General features: G+C 34.8%; 1 protein-coding gene across 4 annotated transcripts in view; it reads right to left on the reverse strand.

Annotated features, from left to right (window-relative positions):
* Positions 1-14,440, reverse strand: part of LOC141389204 (uncharacterized) — a 642,359-nt gene that overhangs the window by 404,584 nt on the left and 223,335 nt on the right. The window contains exons 1-2 of one of the 4 annotated variants that reach the window (XM_073960368.1): positions 8,255-8,475; positions 8,107-8,152 (exon numbers count right to left, since the gene is read on the reverse strand). The exons of 2 other annotated variants lie outside the window; for them this stretch is intronic. The gene's annotated coding sequence lies outside the window, so the exon portion shown is untranslated. Of the gene's footprint in view, positions 1-8,106; positions 8,153-8,254; positions 8,476-14,440 lie in introns of those variants that run through there. One more of the 4 variants, XM_073960369.1, reaches the window with a different exon arrangement.

A 14,440-nucleotide genomic window follows, 5' to 3' on the forward strand; every position in this document is an offset into this window, starting at 1 on the left:
CAACACCAGATAAATCTACATGGCATGACATTGACTTTTTTGTTTGAGGTCTGTTGGAAATTTAATAGTTTTGAACTCTAAACCGCACACAAGTTTAACTAAAACTAAACATGTCAACGCTTAGTAATGAAAATCCGTTTAAAAAATAAACATCCAAATAAAACAAACAAACAAAAAAACACGCTGAACAAACATAAAAGTGTCAGCTTAGCAGAAGTTAGAAAAGTTACAGCCCTTTCGTACATGGCTTCTAAATGGATGGATGGTTGGTTGGTTGGTGGGTAATAACGATGATGACGATGTTATATAATTATCATAAGGGTTAGACGTACTTAGACAGATAAGTGAATAAGTGGAAAATGTATGGCTGGTAAAAAACATAGACAGATAAATACATATGTACATAGATACATATTTGCATATTTAGTTTTGTAGACAGAGGAAAAAAAGAGCAGGAAATATAAAAAATATTAAAATTAGTTTATTTAAATTAAACGCCAAGTGAAAACAGCACTTCGATAAATAACTAAGAAGAAATTGGTTTAGATAAAAATAAATGAAGGTGTTGCCCTAAGCAAGGAATGCACTTGAACCTACTAATTGTACGCATGAATATGCTTACGTATTGACATTCGTTGAGCAATCATTACTTTGAATGTGTTCTAAATGTTCAAATTACTCAAACCCATATTCCTGCATTCACATATCCTTAATTTTCGGTAAACTTTTCATAGTTCTACAAAATTTGTTGGTTAACTACGGTAATATCTCTGCTTCACTGCCATTAGAAACCATTCACAAAACTCACAAAAATTAATTCTACGCTCAAGCTGTCATAGCTTGTGTTTGTTAATTATTATTATATGATTTCTTTTCATTTCAAAATTATTTAACCTATTATAGAGTAACACGTTGAAAAGGTAAACAATTTGAAACCCAACTCTTTTTATGTAGCCAACTGAAGCATAGCTTCAGACACCATAGTAAGGTAGAAAGTTTACTGGTTTATTTTGTTGGAAATTGCTTGGTTAACCCCTCTCACAACATAACAACAACTACCTGTTCTGGGTGGGTGAATTAGTACAAATTCTAATGCAGAAGACAAGTGTTGACTTGAACTTTAACACAATCATTAAAGCAACAACTTAATGGCTTTTGACTACTAACGGCGGCTATAACCATATGTGATGGCAGGCAGCCAACCATATGAGTAAAACAGTTAGTTTGTTGGCTATTTGTTTGTTTATTTGTTACAAAGTCATTGCCATTAACGGCTTTCTAAGGTATTGTGTTCTTATTTGGGATAAAAAGAAGCCGGAAATGACAGTAGAGGAAGTAAGGTGCAAGGTCCGAAACTATCAGAAGATCGATAAATAAAAAAGTATAAGTCGGGAGCACTATATACCCAGATAATTATAGTACGACGTTTCTACCTTGGGACAGATTTAAACCTGTTTACGCAAGCAAAATCCACTTTTCGCAAAACTTATCTTCATAAATAACAAGTAAGCAAAGGCTATAGTCGGGACGGGGCCGAATAACCAAACCAAAATAATTAATAATTTTATATTTGACCATTGTCGACAATCTACTGATTGAAATGTTTGCAGAAGAGAAGCTGAGGTATTTGTCATTAAAATAAATATTTAAAAATATTAAAATTGGGATAGCGTAGCACATTTTACAATTACTCTGATATTTTACTATCAATGACAACGCATTTGGTATCAATTTAAAACTCAGATGGTCCAGTTTCACTATTGGGCTGTCCCTTTGTAATATGTCCAACAGAAACAGAGATATCCGCATAGAAAATAAAATCCCACAAATTGGTATATCTGAGCGTCTTTTTATACCCCACACCACACAGTGGGGATATACATATAATCACTTTCTGAGTCGATTTATGCGTGACCGTCCGTCTGTCTGTCCGTCTGTCCATGTATTTTTGTTCGCAACATACAGGTCGCATTTTTTGTCCGATTCAGATGAAAATTGGGGACTACAACTTTTTTAGCCATAGGAAGAACGCTATTGCTTTTGGTGAAAATCGGTTCAGATTTGGATATAGCTCCCATATATATTTTCGGCCGATTTCACGTATTTTCTGTACCAAACACGTTATATATTTCCGATTTCGATGAAATTTGGAATGTGTGACTGTATTCAATCTAGAAATAAATGTGCCAAATTATATCGAAATCGGTTCAGATTTGGATATAGCACCCATATATATTTTCGGCCGATTTCGTGTATTTTCTGCTCCAAACACGATATATAAGTCCGATTTAAATGATATTTGGAATGTGTGACTGAATTCGGTCTGGAAATAAATGTGCCAAATTATATCAAAATCGGTTAAGATCTGGATATAGCTCCGATTAATATTTTACATATTCACAGTGGTGTAGGGTATCTGCCCCGCCCGACTTTGATCTTTTCCTTAGTGGTTTATATCTCTAGTATTTGGCCACTTTTGGTATTGATCACTCTAGTATTTGACCAACCTCCTCTGCAACAATGTAAAGGTGATATATTATTCTTCCGTTGACAGGGTTTGCTTTTGGAATACCCCTTACTACAAGCGAATACATTCACATAAGAATAAAACATTGTATTTCCCCACATACTTTTTTTTGTCCATTCCGACTCCTGCATATTATCCGACCTCTGGGACTCCCATCAACACTCAAAATGTCGTGAAGATTCGAAGAAAATTGCGACCTGTAGCGTGATTAAAAAAATGGAACAATGGGATGCATTGCCGACTATTGCGATATTTCCGTTGTTTGACCACCTACGCCAACCTACTTTGCATGTTTGTAAGGGTGAGATTCTCTAATATAATAGTCAGGCTTTGGTTTTGAAAGACCACCAGCCAAAGCTGTGATATTCGCCATTATAATAGAAATCCCTAAAATTAACACTTGGGTTGGATTAACGACTATTGCGATATTTCCGTTGTTTTACCACATACGTCAACCTACTGTGCATTGTTGTAAAGGTAAAGTTTTCACTTTCAGGTTTTGCTTTTGGAATACTCTTAATAGAAGCGGAGATATTCGCATTAGAAAAAAAACCTTGACTTTTTCTCAAAATAAGTTTTTTGCCCATTCCGACCTGAATATGATCCGGCCATCACCAAAATCAATAGGCTTCTTCAGCTCTAGGACCTCCATCACCCAGCAAAATTTCGTGACGATCCGATCAAAATTGCGAACTGTAGCGTGATTGCAAAAAAATGAAAAAAATGGGATGTATTACCGACTATTGCGATATCTCCGTTATTTGGCTACCTACGCCAACCTACTTTGCATCATTGTAAAGATGGGATTTTCTATTTTAAAAGTGAGGCTTTGCTGTTGGAAAGTGATATTCGACATTATAAGTAAACACGTAAAAAAGTATCAGTTGACTTTGCCGACAGAGATATACCCTCAGCCCGTGTGGATTGAAATACATTTTTTCCAAAAAAAACTTATGTATTTAGGGGATTTTCAACATTTTGGCCGTATAAACCGACAAAAATATGAATAAGATTGAAGTTCAATAAATGACGGTTATATCGATAGATAGGTTTTTTTAACCATACTAGCCTACCCAAAACATAATATTGCTGTAAACAGAGCCACTAGGAAAACCTTCGGTAAAAATGTCCAAAGGATCCTCGAACAGACCACACAAAAATGTTAAATATTTGTGTGGGTGGTACCCCAAGTATTTGACAGATAGGGCCCAAATTTAAACATAAACTAAGTTTCGACAATATTTAGAGATTCAATGTTTGGACCAAATGGGTTGCTACGTCTATTAGATATCGCGCGTACCATTTTAGCGAATATTTTCGAACTTTTGGAAGGGAGTGGACCTATAAGCACCACCTTCGAATTTCATCTAATATTCGAAGAAATATTACGATATCCAAAGTATGGACTAACGCCGTATTTGGTTCGAGCTCTCCAGCCACTACATATCCCTCATTTACTCAAAGAATGGCATAACTCAAAAAATGAGTTTTCTGAGTTAGCAATTTCTATTTTTTCTCCAACTTCTTCTTTATCTTCTGTCAAATTTTCATGCTGGTATCTCTAAAACTCGGGCAATTACAGCTCATTTACTACGAGTTTCGCGAGACTTAACACAAAAATTTTTTGAGTTTACGAAACACCAATACACACCAAATCATGCATGATCTTGCACAGAAATTTAGCACTGATACCTGGCTAGCTGTTTGCAAAATATGGTTCAAGTAGCTATTTTAGTTTTTGCGTAATAATCTTTTTAAGTAAACGCGTTTTTCTCGAAACTCGATTTTTTGAGATGTGTCACTCTTTGAGTAAATGAGCGATATGGTACCATAGGGGTTTTTACACCTTTCGGGATATTTCCTCAAGAAGTACGGACAAGCCCCTGAAAAAATATTTACCGTCGTATCTAAGGCAGCTAATGCAAGTTGCTTCAACAGAAATCAAAGTGTTTCGAGAGCAGGTCTTAAAGTGAGCTTATCCAAAATTTTGTGTGGGAGGTACCCGAAGGAGTGTACAAATATAGTCCATATTCAAACCTGATCTATATCTGGTAGATATATTAGGATGTGTAAAGTATAGACCAAATCGGTCATTCCCTTTAAGAGTTACCGTGCGCACATTTTTTCCGAAGATTCTTGAACTTTTGTGGGGGAGGCAACTGAAGGAGTGGACTGCTATGGATTATCTTTGAACGTAAGCTAAGTTTGGACAAAATATTACGAAAGCCAAATTTTGGACGGAATCGCAGTTTTTTTTTTTTTTTTTTGCAACTTTCATGGTATTTTCTCAGGAAGTGTGGACTTGCCCCAGATGAAACTTGTACCGTCGTATGAGGGGCTGTGAATAAAACTTTTTACAACAAAAATCAAAGCGATTCGAGAGCAGGTCGTAAACTGAACTTTTCCGAAATTTTGTGTGGGAGCTACCCGAAGGAGTGGACCGATTGAGTCCATATTGAAACCTTATCTAAGTATAGTAGAAATTCCCTGTAGGAAGTGTGGGGTCATGTGTTGACATGTCGCCACTTTGTCTACTAATAAGTCAACACTTTGTCACCAGGTTGTCAACTATTGATACCTTTACCTTAATATGAAGAAGCATTGTGTATATTGACAGATGATAGCCCAACGAAGCATCCTTTCTTTAATTTTCTTAATTGTTTGGCGTAAAATAATTTTTGCGGTTGGTGAAAAAAGTGTTTTTGTAAAAATCAATAAAATATCGTGAAAACTTAAAGCATATAATTTCAATAACAAGTATAATAATGAATTACAATGTTGAAGAATTATTTGGCATAAATCGATTGTGAGATTTTTCCAATGTTATACAGCTGTAATAGGCAAGCAAATTTAAGGACATATTTTTTATTTATGTTTATTTATACATGCTTATTCTTCTCAATTCCTAGATGTTATATCAACATTCAGCGAATCGCCTGATAAAACGTTAAGTGCAACAGAAGAAGAACTATTTTAAGCAGACAAGTGATTGGTGCGACTTTGCCAAGAAAATAAGACGAAAACGTTTTTTATTATTGCTATGTTAAAATCTTTAAGCAGCCTTGAAAACATTGCCTTTATTTACTAATTTCTACTTATGTGGAATCTTTGGCTTAGCCATTTAAAAAGATAAAAATACTGTAATACGCAATTTGTACATTTTTAGCATTTTCAAATAATTTTTTTATTCTTTAATGAAATATAGTATTTAAACAAATGTGTAGCTTCATCTTCTTATTAAACGTACTATATAGCTGTTTTATCTATGAAAAGTTCCAAATAAGCTAAAAAATTTAGTATTGAAAATCTGGTACTATTGACTCACTACCTCCAATGTCTATATTGACTCTCTACCTCCATTGTCTATACTGACTTACTACCTCCAATGTCAACACATGGTTCCTCAGGAACTACTGACTTACTATTGACATACTAGTTCCATTGTCAGTACTGACTTTCGAATGACACGTTCATACAAAATGTCTATAGGAAATTACATTAGTTGTCTACAGTTTGTCAGTAGTACTGTTGACAATGTCAGTAGTAAGTCAGTATAGATTCACTATTGACATTTCCTACAGGGTTGCACGATGGGCAAAGCATGGAAAACATCGGTAACTTAATTCAAGAGTTGTCGTGTGCACAATTTCTCCGAACATTTTTGAACTTTTGTGGGGGGAGTTACCTGAAGGAGTGAAGCGATATGACTTATCTTCGAACTTAAACTAAGTTTGCACAAAATATTACTAAGACCAAAGTTTGGACCGAATCGGCAGATCCGTTCGAGAGATTTCTTGCGCTCCAACCACTTCACACGGTGTCACAGGGGTTTTTTTACAACCTTCAGGCTATTATCTCAGGAAGTATGTGACTAGCCCCAGATGAAATTTGTAGCGTCGTATGGGGGGCGGTGAATACAAGTTGTTACAACAAAAACCAAAGCGATTCGAAAGCAAGTCCTAAACTGAACTTTTTTGAAATTTTATGTGGTAGGTATCGGAAGGAGTGGACCGCTAGAGTCCATATGGGAACCTTATCAATGTGCAAAGTATCGGTTACTCCGTTCGAGAGTTATCGTGCGCACAAATTTTCCGAACATTTTCGATCTTTTGTGGGGAAGGTACCGAAAGGAGTGGACCGATATAACCTATATTCGAACTTAAACTAAGTTTGGACAAAATATTACGATAGCCACATTTTGGACCGAATCGGTTGAAGTATGTGCAACTAAAAACAATTTCCACCTCAACTGTTCTAAAAACAGATTTTTTAGCTTATTTTTCAACTTCGTATAACTAGTTATCCAGTGCGACATGTCCCTCTTAAAATTATGGGTTAGTAGGGGGATTTGTAAGTAGTTACGACGGCGTTAAGTTCGGCCATGCCGAACTTGTTATACCCTCCACCACGAATTGTATTGAAGTAAAATTGAACAATTTTCAGCAAGTTCGGTAAACAATGTGGCTAACCTTTAAAATGCCGAAATTCGGGAGGTACCGTTCTATGGGGGCTATACTAAGGCGTGGTCCTGTACCGACAAGTTTCTAGGGGAAAGTTTTCTCCGACCAAAGCATCAAATTTCAGCCATTTCTGAGGAATATTAAGACCACAACTTTCAAAACACCGAAAATCGGAAGGTACGTTCGATAGGGGCTATATGAAGACGTTGACCTATATCTAATAATTTCATATGGAATGTTTAATACCCCACACAAAGAACAAATACCAAATTTCAGCCATTTCGGTGCGATAATGAGGCTAAAACCTTCAAAATACCGAAAATCGGGAGGTACCGTTCTATGAGGGCTATATGAAGGCGTGGACCTATACCGACAAATTTCTGGAGGAAGTTTTGTACCCACAACGAAGACTAAGTAGCAAATTTTAGTCATTTCGGTGTGATAATGAGGCTAAAACCTTCAAAATACCGAAAATCGGGTGGTTCAATGTTCAATGGGGGCTATGTCAAAACGTGGACCGATATAGCCCATTTACAATACCAAACATCCTAATAGTAATAGAAACTTCTATACCAAATCACAAAGCTCTATCTCTAAAATTGCGAGCTTTATTTTGATTTCAACATACGGACGGACAGACGGACATGGTTATATCGACTTAGAATTTTACAAACGGAATGACAAATTTTATTATACCCTCCATATTATGATGGAGTGTATAAACAAGGATTTTTTTCTGAGGCCAGCAGTTTCCAAAGTATGGTCCCAGTAGTTGTTTCAGTTTTTGTGTAATATTTTTTTTAAGTTGGGAAGTCAAATTTCAATCTCCAATTTAAAACGAGTTTTTTTTCGAAACTGGATTACTTGAGATGTCACTCTTTAAGTAAATGAGCAATATGTATGTCGGTCGTCTCAAAGATGTACTATGTTTACTGGAAAGAAGATCATCCTCCCTTTCTCAAACGGGCTTGGGACCGGCTTGTTGTTCAACAAATTTATGCAGGATTTTATGAAACAAATTGTTTATAACTTTATACACTAAATTAAACTTTAATATATAAAGTATTAATAATTTTAATGCAGATTATCTAATATGGATTATGTATAAAACAGACTTACCACAAATTCAGTTAAATGACATGCACATATAATTTTGTATAATTACCTGAAAAAAAAAAAAACAAAACAAAAATTAAATTCTAATTTAACAAAGGCAACAAATAATTATTGTTTTCGCTAATTCGATCACTTCACAATGTAAACTCACCCGAAATGAAACTAAACGAAATTAACAAAAAAACAAACGTAATAAAACCTCTAAACCATTAAAATGACATATTGTGGTCATTGCATTTAGTTTTCAAAGGGATTATTGAAAAATAATAACGTGCATTACTGCAATTATTATTTAGTTTTTTTTTCTCCCTCTCTGTTTTATTATTTGAAATTTAACCACAAAACAAAAACAAACAATGAATTATATATTCTTACATTAAATGTTGTAAAATAATAAACGACCACACCAAACACAAAAACAAAACAAAAAACAAAAAACAAAACAATCAACGACACGAATAAACTAATTATATAAATTAAGTCAATTTTTTTGCCGTTGCTTCCGAAAAAAAGCAACTGAACACGTTGAACTTTCACAGCGTATTAAAGTGATTACATTGTAATTACGATTTTTAAATGCGGGAGGAAACAGTTAACCACTTCGAAAAATAACAACAACACAACAAAAAAGCATCTCTGCTTTACAAAAAATCCTATTAATGTCAATGATTTTGCTTTGCTCTGCTGCTGACGGCTATTTGGATAATAAGCATTGATACTGACACTTGTTTAAACAACAAATATTTATTAATAACAGTTTTATCTGTCTAATCGAAAGCAAATACAAAAATTAACTTTACAATGTCATAAGCCGATTGATTGTTTTTTATTACAGCATTTTCATATACACACAGTTGTTAGACCAATACAAAATCTTATATTGAAATTATTTTAAGAACACATATTTAAATACGCAAATCTATAAACAACGCGCATGGCCTTTAAACGGCATTTCGTCAGTACGGTATATATCAGTATGATATATAGAATAACTATTGTCCTTGAAATTGTGACATTTATAATAACCTCCATGATATAATTGCTAAATGTGTATAAAACGCCGAACAGATTTTTTCTAAAATAATTTTTTAAATCAGCCTCAGCCTTTAGCCTAAAGAGAGTACACCCAGAGAAAAAATGACACCATACGTGGTCAAACTGACCGCATCCGTTGTCGATAGTGTATCAACACCATTTGTGGTCGAAAGGAGCAACCCGGTTGTCAATTTGACAACGAGATGGTGTCAACGGTTTCGAGAATTGACAACGTGAGTGAGCACGACTGTGGTCGAAATATTAAAAATTAAGCACGCATGTGCTCATATTGACACCATTTGTAGTCAGATTCAAAAAATGACAACGGCAGTGAGCATGCCTGTGTTCATTAGGGTTATGACTTTTTTTACAATCTCGTATCCCTGTATGATATTTAGATGAGTTTTAATCTAAGATTACATAAAATCTTAATTTTAAAGTGATTCGATAAAATAAGCTTCCGCACAAAAAGCTCATAAAGTTTTTATTTTTCAGAAATTTTGAAAATTTTTTGAAGTCATTGTAAGCCGATATTTATTTTATAGCTAAAATGACATAACCGTTTGTTTCTCACTAATTTTTTACATATATATTATTTTATATTATATATAACATTATTTCATATATCATTAAAAATTAAATGGAATAAAAGTTATTTTAGTCATTAATAGGAAAGGCCATTCATTCGTGCAACAGGAAATATTTTTTAAATTTTTTTCTCACGTCATAGCATTTAAAAAAAAAAAAAAAATAGTTCAAATGGTTTGTGCGGAACCGTTTTTTAATAAAATGGAATGAATGTTATTTTAGACATTAATAGGCAAAAGTTCATTCATTCTCACTACAGGAAGTCATTTTTGAGAAAAAACGTCAAAAATTCATAACCCTAGTGTTCATGTTGACACCATATGGTGTTGATTTTGAATCGACATTTTTTCCTCTGTGTATATTAGGCCGGGGCGATTTGAAAACCACAAGGGGCCCTTCGCGTTTCTGATTCCTGGGATTGAACTGAGCAAAAAAGTCCACTGGACCATATGTCTACCGCGAAAATTGAGCCTCCCGATTTTGACTTTAAGTTTTTTATTGACGTTTTTTGGATATTTTGGCATATATCAGCCAAACCATTGAGATTTTCGACCCAACACAAAGGCCAAAATTGTAGCCAACACAATAATTTAGAACTCTCTAGTACAAAAGTATTGGAATGCTCCTTCAGGCAGTTTTGGCCTTGATATAGTGCACATTTGTCGGCAAAAATCGATAAATGACATTGTGCTACAAAAGTTGACCAGAAAAATATTCAAGCGTTCTGTTACAAAATTCTATCGTGTTGGGGCCCTTGGACAACGAAAATACTTTTGGTTCGGTTGGGTCACTTCGTTTTATTATTTTATAACGTTAAATTTGTTCAAATTGGTTAATAAATGGCTAAATTATAGTGGGTGATTCATACCAATACAATTACTGGCCTTTGTGTTGGGTCGCAAATCTCAATGGCTTGGCTGTTATATGCCAAAATATTCAAAAAACCTCAATAAAATACTTCAAGTCAAAACCGGGAGGCTCGATTTTCGCGGTAGACATATGGTCCAGTGGACTTTTTTGCTCAGTTCAGTCCCAGGAATCACATACGCGAAGGGCCCATTAAGGTTTTTTTCCTTCCATACAAATCGCCCCGGCCTAGTGTATATACACTTTGATGCGACCGAAATTGTTCCTCATCGAAAAAACGGTTTTAGTCCACCTAGTATGTTTGGGCGAAATCCGTTTCAGACAATTTTGAGTTAATTTAGCACTGTCAGTCCGTCTGTTTGTATGGATTGAGCGCACGATAACTTTCGAACAGATCAGCCGATTTTGTCAAAATGTGATCTTCGTAATATTTTGCTCAAATTTAGTTTAAGTTCGAAGATGGCAATCTCAGTCCACATTTTCCCCACAAAAGTTCAAAACTTTTCACTAAAATGGTGCGCACGATAACTCCCGACTTAGTCCATACTTTGCACAACGTAATATTTCTATGAGGCATATATCAAGTTCGAATATATTTATATATTGGACCACTACATAGGACTACTCTTTCGAGTACTTCAAACACAAAATTTCGGAAAAATGAAGTTTAACAGCTGCCCCGAATCGCTTTGATTCTTTTTGCAACCACTTGTATTGGCTGTTCCCTTCACAAGTTTTTTCTGACACAATTTCATACTTCCTGAGCAAATAGCCCGAGAGGTGTAAATAATCCCTATGGCACCATGACCAAAATCATGAAAATTAAAAATGTTTTGTATCGTTACGTAAAGCTATTTTAAAGGGGGTTTTGTTGATTTTATGTATATGCAATATTGCCACGAAATACATACATTCAATACAGAGAGAGATCACAATACTTTAGAAAAAACATAGAAATTTGGATGTTTAGAATTGAAAATGAACCATATCAGACCACTTTCGGTATAGTCCCCATACCATGGTACAATAATACAGGTAGCATTATCATGCCAGCTGATGGTAACATAATGTGTCAACTGCATTGAATTGATGTCAAATTTTGACACCTTATGTTACCAACAATTGCCGATGCGGCTACCTGTGTATTTGTACCATGCCCCATACAAAAGTTTTTAACCCAATTTTCCAATAACTAAAAAGTCTTTCAAAAGAATATTACCTATATAGATTTACGTTTTGGTGTATCCCAGAATATTCTACACATTAGTTCTTATTGGGCATTTTGGGTTCTAAACCCTGCAGAGAATACCTTCCGAAAGATTTTCTATAATTCGAGGCTATTGGTATAATTTTTAAAATATCGTCAGTAATAATGATTTTGGAAATCCTTTTGGTGGGAGAACCTCCATGCAAACAGTGGTGAAAATAAATATCACACACTAACTTCAGAAAATTACATAAAAAATTACATTTTAACCCTTATCCAACTCCAGAAAAATAGGTTACGTCGAAAAACGCCATCTGATATTTCAATGGTTGTTTTTCCCGATGACTTTCCAAAGAACAATCACTTCTGTCGGCACAAGAAGGCAAACTTAAGAAAAATCAGAACTTTTGTTTTCTGGAAAACAAGTAAAAAATTTACAGTCGGGTTTGTTCCCAGAGAACCAGCAAAAATTCGGATCCGTTAGTCATTATGTAACCAATTTCAAAGTAATGTAAACAAAAATAACTACTTATATTACTCCTTACTAAGTTATGAGTACGGTGGCACAGAGCCTGTGTGCCCGTCTACAAATCGGAGGGTTGTGTGTTCAAAAAAAAAAGCAATGAACAGTTTGTGGTGCACATGTAAGCACATTTAGGCGTTTAAACAACCCTAAACGTGCGTGTGTAGTGTGTTCGGCTACAAATCAGAAGTTCGTTTGTTCAAATCCAGCAAAGTTCTAAATAAAATAATATGAAATGTGTTGAAATTGAAAACAAATTCCTCCTCAACTGTTATAAAAATAAAAAAATATATAAATTTTTATCTTATTATATTATTTTAACTTGCAGTGTCTATAGAATAACTAGATTTCTAGTGGCCATAGGATAACTAGTAATACAGTACGACATGCTCTTGTTAAAATAAAGTGTTAATAGGGGGATTTATAAGTAGTTACAGCTGCCAAAAATCCCTTATAAAACCCATTATTTTGGGAGGATTTTTTTGCTGGGGATATACCCTCATGTTGACTTCGATGAAAGCGCAAAAGTTTTGCACTTTTGTACAGAATATACCTGAAAGAACCAACTGATATAGTCCATTTGGAAGTGGACCTAATTTTGGAAGTTCTTCCTTTTTATAGTTAAAGTGCCAACTAAGTTGGTCGCCGTAAGATTTATAGCTTTTGGGCCAATCCTAACATAACCATAGACATAATCACGAAAAATACAATATCGCTGTTAACAAGACCGCAAGGAGTACAGTTTGTCAAAATGTGCAATGGCTCCTCGAAAAGCTCTTAAACTACACTTATGTAAACTTTTGTGAGGGATGTACGAAGATGTTGCCCCAAATAGACCGTCTTGCTACTTGATTTATGTACGTTTGAAAGTAATTTTAGGATGTTCAAAGTTTCGGTCAAACCATAATCCATATTCGAAGCTAATCTAGCCTCGAAAAAATCGATTTGAATTTTAGAGAGTTATTGTTTTCAATTTTTAGGGAAACATTTGGAAGTCTTGCGGTGGAAGTTTCCGATACGACTTACAGTTTGGACAAAATATTGCGAGATCCAACATTTGGACCAAATCTGTTGATCTGTTAGTGAGTTATAATGCGCTCGAAATTGTTTGACGCGGGTTTCGTCAAAACATATGATTAGTCTAAGAACATTATTTCGATGGGGTACATTTGCATCGTACGAGGGCGGTTCGGAAACTTCTTAGCCTATCAATGAAAGAGAATAGTTAGTTTTTCACAAATATTTTTATTTTTCAATATAATCTCCTGAAACTTCAATATACTTAGTCCAACGCTTTTCTAGCAATTCTATCCCTTGATTAAAATAGTTTTCCTAAAGGTCTTCAAAATAGTGGTTTACAACTGTAATTGCATCTTCATTTGAGGTAAAACGCTTGCCAGCAAGGAATTTTTTTAAATTTGGTAACAAGTAAAAGTCACTGGGAGCTAAGTCAGGAGAATAAGGTGGGTGGTCAAGTAACTCGTACTTTAATTCGTTGATTTTAGCCATTGTTAAAACACTCTTGTGCGCTGGTGCGTTGTCTTGATGAAGAATTATTTTTTTGTGTTGTAAGCCAAGACGTTTTTCTCGAATTTGTACATTTAATTGATCCAAAAGGTTTCAATAGTACTCTGAATTTATTGTTTTACCCTTTTGCAGATAGTCAATCAATAAAACACCTTTGAAGTCCCAAAAAACCGTTGCCATAACCTTACCAGCCGATTGAATTGTTTTTGCCTTCTTTGGGGCACTTCCTCCAGCTTCAGTCCATTGTTTGGATTGTTCTTTTGTCTCTGGAGTATAGTGGTGGATCCATGTCTCATCAACAGTTATGAAACGACGCTTAAAATCCATTTTATTTCGCTTAAAACAATCCAAACACGCTTGAGAAATGTTCATTCTTATGCGTTTTTGATCGACTGTTAACAAATGCGGCACCCATCTTGCAGAAAGCTTTTTCATCTGTAGTTCTTCATGCAAAATTAAATGGACTCGATCATTTGAGATGCCCATGATATTAGCAATTTCACGCACTTCTATTCGTCGATCATTTAATACCATATCATGCACTTTGGCTACAATTTCTGTTGTTGTTGCTGTTTTTGGACGTCCACTAC

This window comes from Musca autumnalis, unplaced genomic scaffold (assembly GCF_047663935.1).
Source record: "Musca autumnalis isolate F117 unplaced genomic scaffold, ASM4766393v1 scaffold_1, whole genome shotgun sequence".
Lineage (NCBI taxonomy): Eukaryota > Metazoa > Arthropoda > Insecta > Diptera > Muscidae > Musca > Musca autumnalis.